Raw genomic sequence first — 24,585 nt, 5'->3', positions numbered from 1 at the left:
TTCTCATATGATTTGTGGCCAATTTGTTGCTAATAGATCATGAATAATTGTATAAATATTTATAATCATGAGATTTGCAGGGGTGGACATTTTGAACATATTTGTATCTGTTTAGCAGGAACAACTGTTTTACCAAAATGGAGCTCATTAACAGAAAGTACTGGTTTTATTGATGATTTTACTGATTTTGATGTAAATTGTGCTAAAGCCAATGGTAAATTGATTCATGAGTCCTAGCATATTACCTGGACTAGATTAGGTTATGTTACAGTCAATACAAATATGATTGTGTGTCCGTATGTAGGATACTGAATTGTGTAGTCAGACTTGCTTTAGATCAGATGGCACCAACATCTTTTAGGGAACACCTCATTTTGTGTTTACTTTTATTATCAAAGACTTACTTAATGGGCCAAACATCATTGACTCAAAAGAAAAAAAAGGCTAACTTACTACATGCCCTGAATTACCTTCATTTATGCTGAATTGATTTTATTGCTAAGAGATCTTTCAACAGGATCAGGTATCTACCTTTAGGTCACTCTTACCTGTTTTACAGTCAACCTTAGGTTAACAGTAAACCTTCCAGCTTTCTGAGACAGGTGACTTGATACAGGTGAAATGAAGGTCAGAGTAGTGTTTGATGATTTTTTGCAAGATACGTATTTTTGGTGGTGTTAGTGGTTGTGATAGTCTAAAATAAGCATAATCATTACTCTTGCTTTGTGTTTATGTTAAATTATCTTTATTTTTGTGAAAGAGCCTTAATCTTAATAGCCTTTTAGCTTGTTTTGGAAGAAAATAATGGTGTTTTTTTTTTAACACCAGTCTTCTAGCTACTTTATGGAGTTCTACTTTGACTTAGTGATCCATCATTTCTTAATATTTAGAGTTGAGTTTATGGTTTAGCACTTCATTGTTCAAAACTTTTTTACTCAATTCTTTGTAAGAGAATAGAGGTAGAGACAAGCCTTTTCATCATTCAGCCATGTTTCTGTTGATGAAATTCTTAACTTTATAAAAACCTTACAAATGTAAAAATTTGTTACGGTTTTCTAAAGTCCTTGTGATTTCATTTCTTAATCTACTCATAGAGAGCTGTTATTTAAGATGCATATCTCCTAGTTGTGGATTAGTAAGGGATAATACATTCTCAATTTTGTTTCTTGAGGATGATGTGGTCTCAAGATTCAGGGTGCTCACATACTTAGAGTTCTTAGACCAGATGTTGCCTATTTATGTAAATATGTTATTTTGCATAAATTATTGACTGCTGTTTCCTGAACTGTCCTCCAACAAAAGGGTTATTTATTTACTGGAGGATTCAATTCTTTAAACATGTAGAGCCTGTAGGGGGCTCCAAAAGGCAAATTTAGTCCTACAGTGGTGACCAAATCTTTTTCACAGCAATTCTCAATGAAACACTTTTCACATTTAACCTAATATATACATAAACACACAGGGCAAACAAAAGCACAAAACAATTCTTAGGCTTACTACCCAATATACAACTGGTATTTTTATTGTATTTGATAAAAATTCTTTTCTAGACCCACTGCTGGCTTTCATAGTTATAGTTTGGAAAACCAGCCTGTTGAGTTGCAGGATACATACATTTTAAATCACTCTCAACTTCCTTACTGTGACATGGTCAGTAAGTATTTTGAATATAAAATTATGTAGCTGTTTTATGTATATTTTGTTTGGGAAAATGGTCTGTAGATTTAAGTTAGCCTTTAGTCTAAAAAGTGAAATGTGTACATTAACGTCTTAACAAATCACTTGATTTTTTTCTTGAACCTGGTGGTATTTTATAGTTCTTAATTTTAAAAAGACTTAAAACTTGCTGACAGTTTTTGTATTTTTTGTCATTTGTCCTTTTGGGGAGGGGGTAGAATATTTGTGTATTGGTGCTACTTTTTATGCAATTCAAGTTACTTTAAGGAGTTATTTATATATATACATATAAAAGAGCTGTCTATGAAGTCCATAACAGCTACAACTATTTTAAGTCCATAAATCAATAAAAAAATTTTAGCTTAGCTATAAACCATTTGACACAAATCAATTTTGATAGCTGTGAGAAGATTGTACATATTCTGAAATTGTGCCAGTTGAATTTCACTCTTCAAACAAGCACCTCTGTGGTTCATAAATATATTAAACACCTGTAATTTTAAAAGTCACCTTTCCTTACTACTCTACATCTAGATAGTTCTGACTTGTTTCTGCATTCAAATTCTTTTTACTTGTTAATTGTATTTTAGTTAGCACATAATTATGCATAATTATGGGATAAGATGTGTTTCAGTACATGTGTACAGTGTGTAATGGTTTTGTCTAGATATCCCCCCAAAGCCTCATGTGTCCTAGGCTATTTTGGAGGTTGCTGAATCTAAAGTGTGTGATTGATTCATGATGGGGCTAGGCCCAAGGGCACTAGGATTAAGGGCATGAGTGCCACTTGCCCTAAGTAGTCTGAGTAAGATACAAGGAGCAGAAAGACCCTGTTAAGGCCCCCTTGTTACCTTTGCTTTCTTGTGTGCACCATGTTGTTTCTCATCTGTGATACCTGTTTGCCATCCCTGCCTTGGAGCCAGCCAACTATGGACTGAAACCTCTTAAGAACTGTAAGCCAAATAAACTCCTTCCCCTCTCACTTTGGATGTTGGCAATTTTGTCTCAGCAAGGAGAGAAAAGTAACTAACATGTGTATATTGTATATTTATCAAATCAGGATAATTAGTATTTCCATATCTAGCATTTCTTTGTTTGGAAGCTTCAAGATCCTCTCTTCTAATTCTTCATAAAATATAGGGTATTGTGAACTATAGCCACTGTACTGCGAGGTAGAACACTAGAAATTACTCCTGTCTGTGTGGTTTGGTACCCAATATTCTTCCTTACCCCTTCTATCCTTCCTGTCCTCTAGTAATGACTTATTCTACTGTCTTCTACTTTGAGATAAACTTCTTGCGTTCACATACCAGAGAGAACACGTCTTTGGATGGGCTTAACACAGTGTCCTCCAGTTCCATCCATTTTGCTGCAAATGGCAGAATTTCATTTTTTATAGCTACTAATATATTTTATACATATACTATGTTTTTATCCATTCATCATTGATAATGACCTAGATTGACTTCATATCTTGCCTTGTGAAGGATGTTGCAATAAACATTGTCAGTGTAGTTGTTTCTTTGAAATGCTGATTTCATTTCCTTTGGATGTATACCCAGATTTTGATAGCTGGATCATGGTAGATTTAGTCTTTTATTGGGGAACCTCCATACTTTCATTCAGAATGGCTGTACTAATTTACATTCCCACCAACAATGTGTAAGAGTTCTCTTTTTAGGTGAGTGTGGTGGCACACAAGAATCCCAGCACTTGGGAGGCAGAGGCAGGAGGTTCCAAGTTCAAGTACCACTTGGGAAACTTAGACCCTGTCTCAAAATTTAAAAGAGTAAAAATAAAAGAAGGCTGAGAATGTATAAAAGATTCAATTCCCAGTATTGTATTCTCCTCAGTGTTTATCCTCCCTCCCCCTGGTCACATTGTAGATTAAACCCAAGGAGTGCTGAGCTATGTCCCTAACCCTTTTATTTATTTTATTTTGAGACATGATCTTGCTAAATTGCCCAAACTATCCTCAAATTTGGGACCTGAGTAGTTGGGATTACAGGCATGTGCCATCATGCCTTACTTACTATTTTTGCTTTTTTGATAATAGCTATTCTGACTGGGGTGAGATGATAATTTCATTATGGTTTTGATTTGCATTTCCTTAATGACTATTGATTTTTTTCGTATACTTGATAGCCATTTGTATTTCTTTTGAGAAATGCCTATTCAGATCATTTGTTTATTTTAAAATGGGATTTTTTGGTTTCCTTATATGTACTAGATATTAATCCTTTGTCCAGGGAATATTGTGCAAATATTTTTCCCATTCTTCATATCTCTTTACTCTGTTGACAGTTTCTTCTGCTGTGCAGATGTTTTTCAGTTCAACATAATTCCCTGGGTCTACTTTTGCTTCTGTTCCCTATACTTTTGGGGTCTTATCCAAAAAGCCATTACTTACATCAGTGTCCTGAAATGTTTCCTTTAAATTTTCTTCTAGTAGTTTCATAGTTTTAGGTATTGCATCTAGGTCTTTGGTCCATTTTGAATTGATCTTTGTATATGGTAAGAGCTAAGGATCAAGTTCATTTTTTTAACCTATGAATATCAAGTTTTTCCTCCATTTATTGAAGGGGCTCTAACCTTTCTACAATTTATGTCTCTGGTAACTGTTGAAAATCAGTTGACTGTAGATGCCTGGGGTTATTCCTGGAATCTTTATTCTATCCCACTGGTCTAGCCACTTAAATTTAGGCAAGTGTGTAATTTAAATGATTACATTACTGAGTTTTCCAGTTCCTAAAATGTGAGGAGAAAAATTGAGAATAAATCAATGGAAACGTTGCAGTATCTTTGGAAGTCCATAGAAGAAAACCATTAAGTCTGCAAAATAATGAAATGAGTACTTCTCCTTGTACTTTTTAAAAATTTTCTTATAGTTCTTAGGCTATAAAGCCTGACTTCCTGTAATGCCATGGTACCAAACAAATATTTTCAATTAAAGTACTTTCTACTTTCAAACTCCTCATTTTTTTGCGTTTATTTTTGTGGTGCTGGGAATTGAACCCAGGGCTTTCATGCTCAGCTACATCTCAACCCGTTTATTTTTTATTTTGAGAGGGGTTCTTGCTAGGTTGTTTAGGGTGGGCTCAAACTTGAGATCCTCCTGCCTCAGATTCTCAGAGTATTAGGATAACAGATGTGTGTGACCATGACTGGCTCAAACTTAACTTTAAACAAAAAGACTATCATATATTGAATATAGATCGAATGACCCAATTAATAGGCTATGTACTGTACTTTGCATTCTGTGCTTACAGCATTTGAGGAAGGTTCTCTTACATCCTTGTTTAGCTTTGAAAATTGAGTTTTGTAGCAATTAAGTGCTTCACTGAGGTCACACAGCCTATGGTGGTGGGATCAGGATTTGAACGTGGGTCTGACTCCAGAGCGCATGTTCTTAACCTCCGTGCTCAACTGCTTCTAATAAAATGAAATATTGCAAGTCTGTGGAATGTCACTGATCTTTTTTATTAGTGTCTGTCAAACGCTGCCGTTCTGGCTCCATCTATCTCATCTGCCTTGGATTAGAACTAAACTCCCTTGGGGAGCAGCACTGTTTTTAGGTAGAATATTGGAAACCATAGAGAACAGTTTATTTATGCTAATTTGTGGGGAAACATTTTAAAGTAGTAATTTTCTGTGACCTCCATAATGTACAGCCAGCCAATTTGATATATTTCACAATAATTTGGCTATATCATAACATGTTTATTTTATTTTCAATTTTATCTTAAATATTTTCCCTGTGGCAAACTGAATTATGATAATCTTGCAGTATTTCTACCTTGCTGCTTTATGTTTTTCAATATTTCTGGTGCCTTCTTCCTTTTAACCTTGGCATTAAAAAAATCATGTTGTATATAAATAAGATCACATGCTTTAATTTAATGATATTTTCATATAGTATACTGAATTTCCAGACAAAGTGCTGAGAATAGCAGTGTTCATTTATAGTTTATGCCATAGATTTTTTTGAAAGAGTAAGTCTGAATAAGCTGATGTTCATTCATTATTCTGTTTATAGTTATTTGGTTTTATATTTACAGATTATTTTAGACATGCTATTCTAAGACCTTGGGTTTCTAGTTTTTTAACTTTTGGCAACTAGGAAATGCTTACTAACTAGTAATTTTTATGGTAATAATTGTCATCTAGAAAAAGAAAAGAAAGAAGTTGTAATCAGCCTTGAGGGAGAAAGTGCTTTTTGTTCTTTGACAGCCCATGAGAAAACGAGGGATGATTGAGCCTATTGAGGCTCAATGAAGTTTCTAATTCTTGATAAATTTTGTACCATAGGGAATATTTCCAGTATGATAACTATATCAGAGAAATAGCTGAGACAGAAGAGAATGATTATAACATTCTGCTGGTAACACAGAACATGTCTTTAGAAAGGTAATTTTCCCTAAAAAATAAAACTGAATTATGTCATGTGTTTTAAAAAGTATTTCTATCATTGAATGCTTAAAAATAACCATGCATGTTGTTATTAAAAACTTATCAACATATTTTGCTCCAGAATACTAGAGGGAAATTTTTTATATAGAGAACTTAATTTCTTAGTTACAGCTTTATTTTTTGAAATTTTTCCACTTTAAATAACTTTAAAGCACTTCTGCTCCTGTGATTTATTTAAATCCTAATAAATTATACATTTTCCACTTTAGCCATTCATGTGAAAATTATTTGGAGTCAATGAAATGGTGCTGTGTGGTCTTCTGAGGCCGTGAGTATGTCAAAGAAGTTTAATTCACTCTTAGTTTTACATTTTCAAGTGAATATTACTGATAAATCAGATAAAGCTGAAGAAAAAGTCTTTAAAGATTTAAATAAAATTATTAAAATCTACTTAAGAGTGAAAACTTATGTAAGAACATTTTATGGAAGACTTCTGTGCTGAGTTAATATTTTTAGAAAGCTTTTTATGAGTTGTAGATATATCAATTCCTCAGAAATGACTATACCTAGAAAAAATAGAAGAATCTATCTGAACATTCAGAAATGCACACAAAACTTTGAACATTGTCTATAAAAATAGCTATTTAGCTTTTATTTTTCATGATACTAGGGACTGAATGAGGGCCTTTGCAATGAGCTGCATCCCCAGGGCTTTTTATTATTTTTTTCCTTTGAGACAAGGCCTCACTTAGTCCCTGAGTTGAGCTTGAGCTTGCAGTCCTCCTACCTCAGCCTCCCAGAGTGCTGGCATTACAGGCATGCATCACCACACTCGGCTTACCAAGTTATCTTGTCTCATGTTTTCAACCCTGGAGGATTACCTTCTTATTTTGAGGTTTTTGATCATTTTTACTGGGGATAGTTTTGTATCTCATAGACCTTAGCAGAGTTGGTTAAAATAGGTTTTCCTTTCTTTGTGGACTACATGTCTCAGAATCCATGGAAAATCTGCACACTTAAAATAAAGGAAAAGCTACCAGGTGTGGTGGTACTTGGGAGGCTAAGGCAGAAGGATACAAGAGAATTTGAGGCCAGTCTGGGCTACACAGTGAGTTGAAGGCCAGCCTAAACCACATAGCAAGACCCTGTTTCAAAACAACAAAACCAACCAAACAAAATAGAAGAAAAGTAGCTGGGCATGGTGGTGCACATGCCTGTGATCCCATCAAAGGATCATGAGTTCAAGACAAGCTTGGACTATGGAGCAAGACTTGATTTCAAAAAAAACAAAAACTACCCCCCTCCAAAAAAGGTGTGTGGGGGGCAAAATGAATTTTGCTTATGTTTAGCATTTTAATTTATTTTTTGAGACAGGGTCTTGCTATGTAGTACATGCTGGCCTTGAACTCGTGGCTATCCTGCCGCTTTATAAACATGTACCATTTTTAATAGTGCTTTTAATGTCATTGTTCTCTGCCTGAGAATGGAATTGCAAGCAGAACCTGGGAGCCCTAGATCTACCCCAGGCAGCTCCTTCCACAACTCGGCATCCTCAGCCACAATGGCCAGCAGAGCCCCAGTGTGATGATGAAAATAACACTGCCATCTCACTGCTCTATACCAAGTGCTTTTCAACCACTATTACTTCATGCTTTTAACAACTCTATGACATGGGTTATTTCTCCTTTTTTGTACAAGTGAGAACAGGCATAGAAAGGTTATGTCATAGTCTGATGGCAAAGCTAAAAGTTAAAGCCCTACTACACTTATGTCCAGTAGGACTTTGAGCCATTGCTTGATGATGTGTTCACATTTCAATTCTTACTGCTTGTGTGAGCTGGGATTACCTTAGTCTTTTGAAGGCTCAGTTTAGTCATATAAAATGAGTATTTTAATAATATTGCTAGTCATTTAATGTTAACAGGATTGCATTGAGCATTAAATGAGATGATATCACTGAGAATATTTTGTGGAATGTGCATCACCATTAGCAGATCATCTAGGTTTCATCATATTGTCTGAATGGAGTTACTTTATTTTTTTGGTACCGCGGATCGAACCCAGGACCTTGTGCTTTTGAGGCAAGTGGCAGAACCACTGAGCTAAATCCCTGGTCCCACGAGTGGAGTTATTTTCAGGTACAATTGAATCTCCTACCTGTGTTGGAGAACACTTCATACCTGAGTTTGCACCTTTATATTTCTTTATTTTTAAAATTGTGTTAGTATATGTTTGCAGTTCATGCAGTTTACAGTCATCTTGGGGAGTGGTTACATGTACATTCTGCCCCTTGTTTCTTTTTTGTTTTTATCCCTTTCCTCCTCTCCTCCTCCCTCCCTCCTCCAGTTCCCCTATCCCATTTTTCATTTTTTTTTTAAGATGGCTAAAACATTTTATTTTCCCAGCAGTGATCACATACAAGTTCAGAATTCACATAGAAGTCATTTGATCAGTTTCCAAGTGGAACACATTCATTCCAAGGCTTCCATGTCTTCAGCACCACCACAATCTCTTTGTTCTTCCTGGCAGACTTTCCTTTTCAATATGCATTTTTAAAAGCATTTTAGTGTTAGCTGGGCATAGTGGCACACTCCTGTAATCCTAGCACTCTGAGAGGCTGAGGCAGGAGGATCACAAGTTCAAGCCCAGCCTCAGTGACTTAGTGAGACCCTGTCTTATAGTTTTTAAAAATGGGGTGTGGGAGGGGCCGATATAACCCGTTGTGAAGGCCCTGGGTTTAATTCCCCCTACTGCAAAAAGTAAAATAGAAAAGCAGTTCAATGCTAACTCCTACTGGTTTGGCTCATGGGATGTTGATATGTAGAGTGGGGTAGATCACATAAAGCATCATTCCTGGACCCTGTTTCCTGATACCCAAAGATCAGGCCTCTGGGTCTTGTATCTCAGGGACAATCTTAACTGCATTGATGATCAATGGAGAGGGAGGGGACATTACTTGGCTCAGATCTCTCAATGGAAATTCTGCCACCTCTGGTTATGTTCACATAGGCTAGGAGAACCCCTTCCTACAGGATGACACTGTTCGCTTACCAGAAATTGCCATGGAATGGAACTATCATCTGGTTTGGCACATTTCTGAGTTCTCTGTGGACCCCAGGGGAGGAGGCAGGATCCTTCCTAGAGGCCACGGCCTGTGTGCTGGGTAAAGTAGACAAGCACCCTTAAAACATACAAGCACCCTCTCCCCTGAGCCTGAGGAATCAGTGTCACCTCCTCTGAGGAGAACTGCCCAGCCCAGGCCATACTACAGTCACCATTCTCTGCCTTTCAGATTTGTCCCTTTGGACCATTAAACTAAAACACAGCACTCCCTCCTCCCCCCAACCCAGTCTTTTCTCTTTCATTCCCCCTCCCCTCCCTTAACCATTGCACTTTTCCCATTCTGCTTAGGGGCTACATCACACCTTAGCAAAAGCCAAGCTATACTGCTCTGGCTTCTTCCCACATTGCCGAGCAATGATAGCCAAATACAGCATGAGGAGGGCCACCCAATAGCAGCCATAGAGGGTGGCCCCAGAGACAAGGAAGGCTAGCTCAGTCTCGCTGAACAAGTCCTGGCAATAAGCTGTGTTAAGCCAGGCCCCCAGGAAGAACTGCCACCCAGATGGACACAAGGGTGAGGCCAATGAAGTTCACCACAATGGTTTTTCGGCCTGAAGTGCCCCAGCCAGACTTGTTAATGGTAGCAATGGCAAAGATCTTGGCTGGCAGGAAGCTGGACATACAGAGAAGGGAATACAGGGACATGAAGATCATCTCTGCATTGGCTGGGAGGAAGCAGGCATAGGTAGTCTTGATAATGCCCACCAGCAGAAAGAGCAGAATGTTCCAGATGCAGCCTGGGTAGAAAAACTGAATGACTATAGAAATGAGGAAGAATGGGAAGAAACCTGTGACCACTGATTCGTAGGTCATCCAGAGGTGGTGCTTATGGAACCACAGAGAATTGTAGAGCCACTCCCGGAAGTAAGACTTGCTCCAGCGAGTTTGCTGGTTTAGCCATCGGAGGTACTTAGTGGGGATCTCTGTGAGGCACTTGGAGCGCGCTGTATACTTAGTCCAGTAGCCAAGGCTCAGGACTTGGTTGGTAAGGTGCTGGTCATCCCCAAAGCTGCACTTGCTGCCTAGGAACTTCTGATGGTACCAGTCCTCCAGGAATTGCTGGAGGAGGCTGTTGCGGTACATGCCCAAGGGCCCACTAATACACTGCACACAGCCGAAGTAGGACTGGCAGGCTCGCTCCATGTTGAAGGCCATCCAGTACCGCACACTGCTCAGGAAGGAGATCCGTGAGTCATATTTGTTGATGATTTGAACACCTCCCGCGACTCCCCCTACTTGGCTATCCTCCTCCAGGACTCAAAGCATCTGGATGGTGCAGGCTGGGTCCAGCACAGCGTCAGAGTCGCAGACCTGGATGTAGTCCACTGAGTCGCCAAGGGCCTTGAAGGCTGTGTACATGACCTTGAGCTTTCCTCCCCACTTCTGAATGACACATGAGAAGGTGCTGGTCTGCACCACCGCCTGCACACGCTCCATGCCCTCCTGCAGGCTGGTCTCCGTCTCACCCTCACCCACCTCATGGAAGTTGCTGTGCCACACAAAGAAGCTGGCTTGATCAATGCCCCCAAGCACCTCATGGAAGATGTCCAGCATGTAGGCGTCCTCCTAGCGATTGCCATCCACCATCATGACCACCTTGAGGACAGGAAAGGCAATGCTCTGGGCTGAATGCAGGCACTTTCGCAAGTAGTCAAGGTCCTCCTGGTAGGCGGCAATGCAGAGCGCCACAGCTCCGTGCCTGGAGCAAGGCAGCTTCAGCGGCTGCCCTGCCCTGCACATGCGCCGATGCTCCAGGAAGGTGAACAGGCTCTGGATGAGCAGGTGCGGGCCCAGGATGGCACCATACAGGCCGAAGGACAGGTAGTGCTTTTCTGTATGGATAAACCTGTAGCCTGTCACGTAGGCTGCCAGGATGCCACCCAGTACTGCCAGGGCAAACAGGCTGGTGCCCACCACACGCAGGGCTGTCATCAGCTGCACCGGCATCCTACAAAACGAGAGAGCCGGACAAACCTTCTCTGGACTACTGCACAGCAAGGGGCTGTTCGCTGGACAGAGGACGCCCTAAAACCAAGGCAGCAGAACCTTCAGTTCATAGAGGTTTCAGTCCAAAATCAGCTGGCTCCACGGCAGGGTGGCACACTTCTGAGGGGCATCAGAGGAGAAACAACTCATGGCACCCACACAGTAGCAAAAGCAACAAAAGGGTGCATTTTTCATTCTTGTTGATATTATTTGTCTTAGCTCATGTAATGCCAAATAATGTTTACATTAATTGAGATTATTAGGTTCCTAAACATGGCATATCTTTATTGTACTTATTTCTATTTCCCTTCCTCCTCACTCCTTGAGCTTTTTCCCTTGGACCACTTCCCTACTGCAAGAGATCCATCCCTTGTTCCTTCTATCCATCCTTTATCATTCTCTTTGCTTGTACTTTGCCTCACTCATATAGGAGATACCATATACTATATGGTATTTAAGTTTGTGTGTCTAGTATATTTCATTCAACATTATATTTTCTAGGTGCATCCATTTTCCCACAAATGTGTCAAATTTGTCATTCTTTACAGCCAAGTAGCATCCCACTATATATAGATATCACATTTTCTTTATCCTATCATCTGTTGATGGTTATACAGGCTGCTTCCAGGATTTAGCTGTCACATTGCTATAAACTTGTATGCATGTATTGCTGTAGTATGATGACTTAAGCTCCTTGGGGAAGATACCAAGCAGGGAGATACTGGGTCATATGAAATTTCTAATTTCAGTTCTTTAAGAAATCTCCATACAGATCTCCATAATGGTTGTACTAGTTTATGTTCCCACCAACACTGGAGGGTTCCTTTTTCACCACAGCCATGCCAGCATTTTTTTTTTTTTTTTTGGTACCAGGGATCGAACTTGGGTCCTTGCGTTTGTGCAGCAGGCAGTGAAACCACTGAGCTAAGTTCGCAGCCCCTGCCAGCATTTTTTATTGCTTGATTTCTTAACGATTGCCATTCTTTCCAGAGTAAGGTGAAATCTTAGTGTTGTTTTAATTTGCACTTCTCTAATGGCCAGAGATGTTGAACATTTTTTCATATATTTGTTGACCATTTGTATTTCTTCCTCTGAAGTGTCTGTTCATTTCTCTTGCCCATTTCTTGACTGTGTACTTCAATAATCAATTAGATGTAGACATCTAGACTCCAGGTAACAACATTTTCTAATCCTTAGCAAGTGTAAGTACACATTACATGCAGCTGTGAGGCGAGCTCAATACAGTATGTTGCCAGGCTTACAAGTCACCTACCACAGCTGCTGGAAGGCCTCCCTTTCCTGACTAGAATTTCCTCTTACCAGTTTTCCTTGTATCATGTGAATGCATAACTGTTTCCCCAGTCTTGAGCACTTGGATTTGGATATTTATTAATAGTCATGGCTCAGGAACATCCTTACTGACCTTTCTGTTGTGTACCTTATGATCTGTTCCAGCCTAACAAATCCTTTAGAGTGAATCTCTTAGTTATGTACAATAAGATTTTTCCTTGTCTCAATTCTGTGAGGTGTATATACTTGCATATAAAAAGGCAGCCAAAGATTGTGCTTCAGGGTATGACCAAGGGAAAGCCATAATAGAAAAATTGGTGAAACTTTTCTGTAGAGAATAGATTTGTTTGGGAGACACCAGAATTGCTATTGAATAGGTGTATTGTTATTACAAAGTCTATGAAATAATTGCACAACTCATTTATGGGATTTGTAATGAAAATATTTTAAACATTCACATGGAAAGTAAACATATACTTTGTTGAGAAGGGATAGTTCTTAACTGGGCTTGCTCTCTCTCCCTCCACTTCTAACAGACCTGTGTTAAAGTGACCAGAGGGACACTTTTACATTTGTGAGACTGTTTATCTATCTCTATTTTATACTTCCTTTGGACATTTCCTCTTACTCAAAAACTGTACACGTTTTTTTTTAATAACAGGTTTTATGTACCAAAGGATTCCTCTTTAGAAATAAAGGAGGTTGTGGCAACACTTTTCCCTCAGAGAGGAGCCAGCGGCACTATGTGTAATTCACAGGGAGTCCCTCTTTTTGTTTTCTGCTTTATTTTTTTTCTTATTGTTGGAATAATTATCTTAATGTAACTACCCAGAAGCCAGAGGCAAAGTAGCACTTAGAATTTAAAATCAAAACAGATAGCAGGTGTGAAATTTTTTATAATTTTTTTTTATCTGAACTAGATCTGATATTAGATTGAGGGACTTTTTCCACCGAAAATTAATGTGACCTGTGGAATTCATTCTAATATTAAATTGTAACCTAAAAGGGTAAGCCTCTGCAGAAAATAATAATAATAACAACAACAACAACAACAATAATAATAAACCTATCTTACAATTGACACTTTTTTCCTGGCAACAAACCCAAGGATTATGTAATTATTCAGATCTTTACTTTGTTACAGTACTTTCCACTGTGTAAGCACAAATTACATGAAAGTTTATGGCAATCATGTAAGAAAAGATAATATGCTGTTGCCACTCCATGCATTAGTAATAATGCTAAAAAGCAGCTTGGAGAATTTATGAAGAACTACCACCATTGCATCGTGTCAGGAACAAAGGAGTGTCACCTACACATGTGTTTCAGGAACCTAGTAAATTGCGTAAACACGGAGGATAGATAATCCTTGGCATTTCCCCCCATACATGTTGATTCTGTATAACTTTAGCAGCTCAAATTTTTATGAGAATCTCCTTCCTCTGAGCAATCAGAAGTTGGTAACACTGTGAAGAAGAGAAATGCTGGAATAACTAATTTTCTGCCTTTCACCACCTGATTTAATTGCTATTTCAAGACACTCTGTGGAAATTTAAGTAATAAATGCAATTTTACATGTTGCTTTTTTTTTTTTGGTACCGGGGATTGAACTCGGGTCCTTGAGCTTGCACAGCAGGCAACGAAACCACTTAGCTAAATCTCCAGCCCTACATGTTGCTTTTTAAAGGTGATAATATTTGTCTTAAAGTAAAAATACTTGAACAGAATTTTGTGAGGATCAGTTCAGTTTTCAGTGGTGTGGAAATCATAATTTTAAATATATGCATAAGGAAATTAGAAACTTTAGCTATAATGTGGCACAAAACACATAATCACCATTTTGGGAAGTCATCTTCACTCCATCTACTTTAATATTTATTTATTTATTTATTTATTTATTTATTTATTTATTTATTTGTACTGGGGATCGAACTCGGGTCCTTGCACTTGTGCAGCAGGTGGTGAAACCACTGAGCTAAATCTCCGGCCCCACTTTTATTTTTATTGCTTACAAAGTGTAATTCTACTTCAGTTTAATTGTATTCAGTTCTGTGAGAGCTTGTTGGTTTTTTCTTTTTTTTTTCTTTTTTTATTGATGCATATTAGCAGTACAGAATGATGAGATATGTTATGGTATACTGGTACATGATAAAGTTTATGTGCTTTTACAGACTGCATAGTAACTAAGCATGTCCTGCATGTTCAAAATGTGTGGAGAGGGAATAGAAAAGCAGTCAGTTGTGGGTAGAAAGAACTCCATGCAACGTTGCCATACAGCTAAGCAGCTTTTGGAATTCAGTTGTTCTGTGTACAGAAAACCGTGCCAGTCACATGGCCTGACAGGTTGTGTTGTTTAATAAAACATAGAAGTGACACAGAAAGCTTTGGCTGCACATTGGCTTTTGTTCTGTTAGTACAGCTAGTGGCATGCATGCTTTGCCCAGCCCCTGTGTATTTTTCTCACATTTGGACAAATGAGCTAATGTGCTACTTCCAGAGTGCATAGCTGTAGTTAATAGGCTCTGTTCTCTGTGGTATTTCTAATTTAATTTCCCAACCTAACAACTGCTTCATGAGGAGTGTGTACATAGGAGTGAGTAAAAAGCAGAGGGTGAGTGGATACTAAAAGAATCTGTTGTTCTTGTGTTGTTTCATGTTTATTAACTCTAGGGCAGTGGTGGCAAACCTATGGCATGGCATGCCTGCTGCACCAGGCTGTTTGTATCATTGAAAACTCTAAAAGGTTCACCATCATTGCTCTAGGATATCCCATGAATCTTCCCTGAAGCCATCCCAGGTGAGTAGGAACAGAGGAGAAGGAGGTGGATTTGGAGTAAGGATGGACTCATGCCAGTGAAAGGGCCTTACTTGAAAGATAAGATAGTCATACCTGTCCATAGGAGCATATGCTGATGGTCTCTCATACCCAGAGCAGGTGCTGCCTGCCCTGCTCAGTGGGGATGGTGTAATTGTGTGAGCAGTATGGTGTCATGACTAGCTACTGAAAATACTACCCCCACTTTTTTCAAGTAAGTAAAGCAATATTTCAACACCCTTATTAGCGGCCCATCAGGGGCAGGCACTCTAGAATCCTGCAGAGATTGCACAGGATGCTGGTTTATGCTCTAGCAGTGTAATTCCCTCTCCTCTCCATGCAGGAGAGCATTAGAGAATGTAAGGGAGAGAGTGACTTTATTGCAGGGGACAGCCTCAAATCCACCCTCACTTACGACAGCAGATCTTTCATAAACACTGACACTCTAGATCAAATGTCACAGGATATTGCGAATCACTGCCTTGGAACAGCAGCTCTGAAATCTGCCTGGACACTAGTGGGTTCCTAGGAAACTTTTAAAAAATATTGGTTACTGGCCGGGGGATTTAGCTCAGTGGTTTTGCCTCCTGCTGCGCAAGCACAAGGACGGGAGTTCGATCCCCAGTACCAAAAAAAAATATTGGTTACTGAACCCAGCTCTGAAGATTTTACTTCAGTAGTATAAGACAGGGAGGGGCTTGAGTACATGTACATATACAAGTATATGTACATTCTCTCTCTCTCTCCTCTCTCTCTTTCTCTCTCCCCTCTGTATTTATAATTATATACTTTTTAGAATTTCCCTGAAATGATTCTGGCACGTGGCACGGGAAGTGCTTCCTTAGATCATATATTTGTGACACATAATTCAGTAGGTAGGACATAGATGACCTTTTAACAATGGGGTAAAGATGCACTCACTGTGACATTTTGGATATAACATCTGAGCTCCACAGGTGCCAATGAAGGGATCTAATCCCCAGTCTCAGGTGTGGTTGGGAGCAGGGGAAAAAGGACAGGGTTAGCAAACTGTCCCCTGTGGCCCTCATTCTCATCACCACATTGAAACTACCCACCCTGCAGGTTGCCTTAGAGCATGAAGGAGACTGTGTTCCAAAGGACTGTGGGACACATTGTGACTGGGAGATAAGGGGGAGACTGTAACTGTCCTTCCATCATGAAACCTAAAGTGATATAAAGTGTGAATTTTATGTAAAAATACCCAGTACTGTCCTTCTCACAAATTGACCACAATCGGACTATCTTGATAATAACTCACAAAAACAGAGCACATATTTTGGGCTCTGCTAAGAACTCATTGTATAACAAGAGGGTACATTTATCCCATTTTTTTTTTTGGTACCGGGGATCGAACTTGGGTCCTTATGCTTTCGAGGCAGGCGCCAGAACCACTGAGCTAAATCCCCAGCCCCTACTTATCCCATTTTGCCAACAAGGAATTTGAAGTATTGAGAGGTTAACTGCCCATTTCACAAAACTAGTAAGCGGTAGAGCCGAGATTTAAATCTAGAAGATCCAGCCCTCAGAAGCTCCATACTGCTAAGCACAAAACTATGGGATGGGAGGAGGCTGTTTTAACAACAATGTTGGTGACTCAAAAAGAAACCAACAAGGCTGGTGATTTAGCTCAGTGGCACCGCGCCTGCCTTGCAAGTGCAAGGTCCTGAGTTTGGTCCCTGGTACCAAAAAAACCCCAGATTTTATTCTGGTTAAATGTGTATGAAGACCAAAAATGAAGGTGTAGATAATTTTGAGTTTGTATGTGATGATATTAAAATTTACAAAATTACCATACATTTAACATCTATGAAAGAAACTGCTTTTAGAATATTTCTGGAAATTGGGCACTTTCTAAATGCTGATTAAAAGAGTAACAGTCTAATTCTTTTCATTTGCTAGCATTTTAGTCTCCATAAATTCAACTCCTACTATTATGGCTTAATATAATATTTCAACATAGAAAATCTCAAAAAGAACTTGTTCTGACAATATTACTGTGCCTTGCAGTTAGAACAAGTATTGTCTTAGGACAGTGGTTCATTCACTGTTATTTTCTGCAGCCACTATCCATACACAGTTTTCTCTCTGCGCTTCTTTTACACTCACTCTATTCTTCAGGAGTGTCTTTATGAAGATATATCTGTTTAGCTTTGGTGATTAGCAGAAACATTAGCAGACCTACTGCTTCAGAGCATAAATAATTAATGGATGTTTCTCATTAATTTCTTCTGAAACTGACTCTTGTTAGACTACAGTTAGATATATTTCTTGAATTAAGAACAGATATAAGGAGCAAGAACTCTCTATTTTGAAAATAGACCATTCACTTTTGAGGGAAAATTATGACATTTGAGTCCATCAGGGACAATAAAAGAAGATCTATTTTAATAAGATGTGCCACATGTCTTTTGTTTGCTAAGGGCCTTGCATCACAAGGTATCTGTTTGGCAATCTGTTTCTCTAATTTTCCACACAAGCCCGCCTCTTATCCCAAACCCAACAGTCCCTCCAACTCCTGCATGTGACCTGCTCCCTCTTTTTGCTTGGTAAAACAGCCCCACTTCTCTGCCTGCTGGGGGTATCTTCCAAGTTGATACATACAGTGGAAACCTTATCCCAGTTTCATTTTTTAGTTCCCACCCTCTATGTATTAAAATGTCTCTTATAAATAAGCTGTTCCAATTAATGGGAAGGCAATAAAAGTACAGTTTCTGAGGCAAATAGCCCAGTGAAATACTTCCCTGAGGGCTTTAGCCTAATTAATAGTTAGATTTCCTTCTGTGAAAAGAAGTGTACACCAGAGTTTGCCTGGTTCTGACACCCAGAGTAGGCAAAACTCATCCTCACACATCATCAGCATAACCTCTTGGTCTTCCAAGGATGCAAGAAATTATTCAGCCTAAACTGGGCTGCACTTCACCCACTAAAGGCAAATTATAGCTAGCTTAAAAACAAAACAGAAAACTAGTAGAATAAGCTTTTTATTCAAAAGTGGTTGCCTCAAACATAGTGCTAATGTGTGAGTCCCATATGGCTGACCTACAATTCTCAGTAGTGGCAACCAGTGCAGGAAAAAGGAGCTGCAATTCTTGGAGGTTTTCTTAGCCATGCTGCTTCCTGAAGGTTGATCCCAAGGTAACAATGCCAGATATTAAGGGAAAAAATGTGTGTGTCAACCAGAAAGACAGCAAGAGAAGATTAATTGAATAAATTATAGGATAACAATTCAGCTAAATAGACCCCACACATTATAAACAATATTGTCATAATAAAAACAGCTGTTTAGACCATGTCAAGCATAGTGTTAAATAATAATTTTAAAGAATTTTTAAATGTGTCATTGCATTTTAAAATCTTTTTTAATTTAAAATTTTATTAGTACATGCCTGCAGTACATAATGATTACATTCATCATGGAAGCTGGTACATGTCTTACGTATCTTAAATCTTTTTATTTCCCTTTTCCCTCCATCTCTTGGTCCTCTTCCCATTTGCAAAATCTGTCTCCCTGTTTTCTGTTATTTAACTTTTATTTTACTCTTTAAAGTATTTATATTTGGGTTTTTCATATAAGAGAAACCATGTGATATTTAAGGTGCTGTGTCTGATTTATTTCACTCAACATTATTGTCTCAGGGTACAAGCACAATCATCCTTAAAGTTTATATTATTATACTGATTTTACAGATAATAAAACTAAAGTATAGAGAGTGACTTGCTCAGGATCACACAGAAGATATAGCACAACTGGGCTATGAATTCAAGCAATAGGAAATTTTAAAAATTGGCAAATGAATTGAGAAAGGAGAAAATGACATCATGAAACTGATTATCCACCAAGTTCTCATTTTCATTTTTTTTTAAAAGAGATAATTTTCTTCTTTTACTAGTGATCATATATCTTCTTTTCATTTTTCTAATCAGAAGAAATCCTTTATATTTGAAATAAAGTGTGTTGAGTTATATTCGGTATAAAACACATTGGCCATTTATATGACTACACCACGATGTCTTAGTGTCATTGATGTCAAGTAGACATTCTTTCTCTAGAGATTGCTGTCGAAACTCAGAAGAGCAGACAACTTGTGAAAAAAAACTCGGAAAAAAACATAAAGTCCCGGTTTGCTGTTAATTTTTTCCCACTCTAATTTAGAATTGAGGCATAAAGAAAACACTAGGCCTTGACTCTTTTATGTCTAACCAGCTGCAATGTGCCCTGCAAGCTGAGGCTGGGGCCTGTATGGCAAGTTAAGTGAAGGTATACAAAAGGAAAAGAGCACACTAGAGCACTCCCAACTCAATCTCAATATTGGTTTCTTTAATAAATGGAGCCATAAAGTTGTATTGAAGTGAATATACATTATTAGTATCGCTTACCATGTTTATGATCCACTCCACATCAAAGTGACATAAAAAAGCAGAGTTAGTACCAATTAATATCCAATCGCTCATCAAACTTTAATTTGTATTTGCTTTCCCCTGATTGATACATCTTTTATAACTGAAAGGCTCCATCTCTTTATAACATATGCTATCATTCAAGCCCACTTGTTTTAATCACTCTGCAAACCAGCATGAAATTGTCTAATAATTCACCCAGGTTTTGTCACAAGTGCCTGAAGTTACAGCAGTCTTTCAAAAGGAGCATCAGTCTTCCTCAGAACGTTGGGTATTATTAAAACAACGGATCAGATCCCTGCCTAGGAAGCAATCTCGTCTGATTGATTAATAAAATACTGAGTCTTCAGAGGTATGACATTTATTTCTTTTTTCACCCTCTGGTTTGGATTTTGGTAGTGCAGCTGCAGAATAGGGTTAATAGCTGTAGGACTGTTGGTACAGGCTTTGAAGGAGAGATGTTACCTGTGACATGGCCCTGCAAGAGCAATTCACAGAGGTTACTCATCCACAGCCAGTGCTGATTTGGATCAGACATATGGTAAAACAGACAAAGAAACAAAAATACTGATATCTTTCATGTTACCCTGCTTAGGGCTTCTATAGATAGTGACTTTAGAATCATCCAAGAGTCTTCCTTTTGTTTAGCTGTTCCAACAACTTGAAGATCTCCAGGGTACCCAGGGAAAGACTTCCAATGTCCTAGGACCTTCCCCACCCTTCAGAATAGAGTATGTCTCCTCAGAAGTCCAGGCCACTTCTGTATTCTAAAGGGGCCTAATGTATCAAAATGGAACTATGAAATTGGCATAATCTAGAATGTCACCTTAAATAATGTAAATGCTTTTAGCATTTAAAGAAAAGGAAGAATAATCAGGAGGAAAAAGAAGAATGACAGTGATTTTAAGTATAACAGCATTTGGAGAAAAATGTAAAAATGGTCTAAAGGTCATGATATAGAAAGACCCTTTAAAATATACAAGTGGCCTGGACCTCTGAGAAGATGTGCTTTATCTTTGAAAAGGTGTTGGAAGCCTTTCCCTGGGTGCCAGGAATCCCCTCTGGTGCCTCACAGACTTTCAAGCTGTTGCAACAGCTAAACAAAATGAAGATATAGATGATTCCAAAGTCACTGACTCCAGCTGGGCAGTGATTCCACTGCCTGCCCCACAAGCACAAGGAACTGAGTTTGATCCCTGGTACACCCCCCCCCCAAAAAGAAAAGAAATCTTGTTCTAATCAAAGGAATAAGGGTCAGAAGGGAAAAGAAGAAGAAGGATTTTAAGTATAACCACATTTGGAGAAAAAAATCTTAAAAAGTCTTAAGGCCTTGCTCCAAAGAACCCAAGCCAGTGCCTGCATAGATCCACAGCCCTAGTGAGCTTTGCATGGGACAGAGATGGGCAATGCTGCCTGTGAGCAGGTGGACGCAGATATGGAGCTCATGTGAGCCTTTGAACTATTTTAGTGTATAGACAAACCACCTCAAAGTGTGTTTTCTTTACCAAGACTCAAATGAGGAAGGACTTGGATGAAGAGTATGATCCCACTGCCAGTTTTGCTTTCCCTCCTACCATTGGTGTCTGGACAAGGCGAACTGAGAGTGTGCAAACCAACGGGAGGATCTCACTCCCTCTCCCAACTACACAACAATGCTGAGTGGCAAGAGCAAATCCTGCCTGGAGACTTACTTTCAAATCCTCACTCTGCACCTTCTTGTTGTGAAATGCTGGCTATGTTATGAAAGTTCTGAGCTGCAATTTGCTAAGTTATAGATGCAGGATAAAAACAACACCTTTCTTTCCATAGGATTGTTACAAGGATTAAATGAGATCGCCCTCGAAAAGCACAAGGCACAGTGCCTGGCACAGCATAAATACTCAATAAGTACAATTAGGTACAGTATTATTTAAAGAAAACTTTTGCTTGCTGGGCTCAAGGGTATAGAGCCAGGAAGATAAAGGAGAAGGGAGCTGGACTCTGCTACCTACCAGGACAGTCAGTCCAGTGTTGGAAGAGACATTATATTATCCCACATGACCCAAAGGATAGCATTCACTTTATTTGTTAAATCATGAAAGATTTCAGACTTCTCATAAAGTTTAGGGAAGAAAAGTACCCATTATTCAACTTAAGAAATAAAGTATTATGAACAATAAAACCCCACACATCTATTAAAATGAATGAACTAGAGCCATGTGGATAAATCTCAAAAACACATGGCTAATCAAAAAGAGCAAGTGGCAGTAGGATGCATACAATATGATGCCATTTATATCAAGTTTATAAACTTGCACAATGATGCTATGTGTGAATTGTTTAGTGATGCATGCAAAGGTAGTAAAAGTGTCGAGATATGTAGGGGAATGATAACCAATGCTTTGAATGATGGGAGTCCTTTATTTCTCAGGTGACCTGGCTTTGTTCTCAGCAGGGCCTAGGTCAGAAGCTCCCTTCCCTGCTGTCTTTACACAGATGTTAGCCCTGTGGAGACAGAACTCCAGGCAAGTAGTATTAAAAACACTGAAAGCAAAATTCTTCCTTTGAATGTATTCAGCTCCCATTAAAGTCCAGGGGCGCTCTTTCTGCAGGCCTCAGTCTCTTTTTTGACTCCGCGGTGCCTCCTGCACATCATGACGTGACACATTCAACCTGAATTCTGAAGGTTGGATGTATCATAAAAGCAGCCAACCAACAGCATAAATGTATATGAAATGAAATCAATAAAAAGTGTCTTTTTCCCCCTCTATTGAAGATAGTCCTGGGAGGGTACATCACAGGAGCTGGGATAGTGCTAGGGAGATGGTAACAGCAATGATGAAGGCAGGCAGGAGGGAGGGAGGGGGTGGACAAGGGGCAAAGCGGGGCGGGCTGGGGAGTCGATGTTAGCATTCACTGTGTGAGCCAGGCTTTAATGAAAAATGTCCTTCCTTTCCCTGCGTCACTTTAAAAAAATCAATTATCAATGCTTATGTGATGAAATAGCAATTTCTGTTTTATTCATTCCTCTTTATCCTAAGAATTACTCCTGAGATCACAAGGATTTCTTTTGCAAAAGTTGATAGAAGATTGTAAGTTTATAATAAGATTAAAAACTGAAATCGGGCAGAGAGAAATGGCTTTGTTCATACATTTTTCCCGCTAAAAGCAAAGAGGAGCTTTTTTATTTCATGATGATAAAATGCCAGGCATTGCAATGAGTCCTTTGTGTCAGTGATTTCATCTATTCCTCGTGATAAATGGAAGGTGGCACTGTGGAACTTATGTGAAACCAGAGGTGCAGTGTAACCCCGGGACTCAGGGAGCCAGACTTTAAAAACTGTGCTATTATCTATCACCACACAGAACACCCACCCTCCCTGCAACTCATGCTGGTGTATGTAAGTAAGTGTTCTGTGTTTAAAACAAGGTAATTCTCAAAATGTACTTAAACTTTATTGTACCACCCTCCTACTGGCAGGGCTTTGGAAATTACTAGTGTGACCCACTCTATCGTAAAGCTTGCATTAAAAGTGATGATGTGGTTTAGTAGTTGAAACCTTAGACTGAAACTGGGACTTCTTCTCTAATTCCCTCTTTTGCTTTAAACCTCACTATAGCATTCATTGTGCCTTTTGCCTCCATTACTTTTTTAAATTTTTATTTTTTATTAGTACATGTTTGCAGTACATAATAATTACGTGCACTGTGGGGAGTTGGTACATGTACATAACACATCTTCATTCTTTTTATTTTTTAAAAAATTAATTAATGTATTAATTTTTTTTGTACCAGCTATCAAACTTGGGATCTTGTGCTTTTGAGGCAGGCAGCGGAACCACTGAGCTAAATTCCTGGCCTTTCATTCTTTTTACCTTCCCTTTCCCTCTCTGCTGTTCCCTTTCCCTTCATCCTCTTGGTTCCCTTCCCATTTGCAAAAGACCTGTCTCCCTGTTTCCTATTATCTATTTTTTGCTTTTTGATCTTTAATTTACTTATACTTTGTGTTTTTCATATAAGAGTAACCATGTGCTACTTAAGCTTGTGTCTTATTTTACTTAGCATTATGGTCTCAAGTTGCATCCATTTTCCTACAAATGACTCAGATTTATCCTTCTTTATAGCAGAGTAGTACTCCACTATATATAAATACCACATTTTCTTATTCATTCATCTGTTAACAAACATATAGGGCCACTCTTATGAGTTGTGCTGCTGCAAACATGGGTATGCATGTATCATTGTAATATGATATCTTTAACTCTTTTGGGAAGTTACCAAGGAGGGGAATAGCTGAGTTGAATGGAACTTGTATTTTTCTTTCACTGCTTTTAACTGTCTTCCCTCTCAAGGCTGGGCTCTGCACCCTTTTTCAGCATTGTTTGTCTATGTGTGGCCTCAGGTGATTGGACCATAGGTGGACATCTGACCCTAAGGAAAGCAGTCATTTGAAGGCAGAATCAGCTACACTGAAAAGCGAGTCCCTGTCTCAAAAAAACAAAACAAACAAGCAAATAATCAGCTACACTGTCTTCCAGGACTTTAGACAAAGAAAGAAAGAGGTAAGAAATAATGTTGTCTTCTTTTTTGAGCAGTGACATTGTTTAGAAACTCTGAAGTTATCAACTTCATAACTGCATCCTAAAGACCAGCTCTTTTCATTTGTGATTTCCAGTTTGAGTAGCTTCTTTTATCTTTCTCTTCCTTTTCTGAACACTTTACTTGGAGGTCATTAATTTTTGCTTCTACGTCGTCATTGCTCCTTTCGTTTGGGGTGTGTTTTCCCAGATTCCAGCTTATTTTACATTAGTTAAACTTCAGAATGTTTTCCTTCTAGTAGATGGTAATGGTGGAGGCTTACCTGAATTTCAAAAGTGTGCCATTTT

General features: G+C 38.8%; 1 pseudogene; it reads right to left on the bottom strand.

Annotated features, from left to right (window-relative positions):
* Positions 1-9,405: 9,405 nt before the first annotated feature.
* Positions 9,406-11,199, bottom strand: LOC101698879 (hyaluronan synthase 3 pseudogene; annotated as a pseudogene).
* Between the last annotated feature and the right edge of the window lie 13,386 nt (positions 11,200-24,585).

Source organism: Heterocephalus glaber, unplaced genomic scaffold (assembly GCF_053883595.1).
Source record: "Heterocephalus glaber isolate CG9 unplaced genomic scaffold, H.glaber_assembly_v1.0 deba00001463, whole genome shotgun sequence".
Classification (NCBI taxonomy): domain Eukaryota; kingdom Metazoa; phylum Chordata; class Mammalia; order Rodentia; family Bathyergidae; genus Heterocephalus; species Heterocephalus glaber.
Note: the sequence above shows the minus strand (reverse complement) of the source record. Positions and strands in the feature narration are given on the sequence as shown.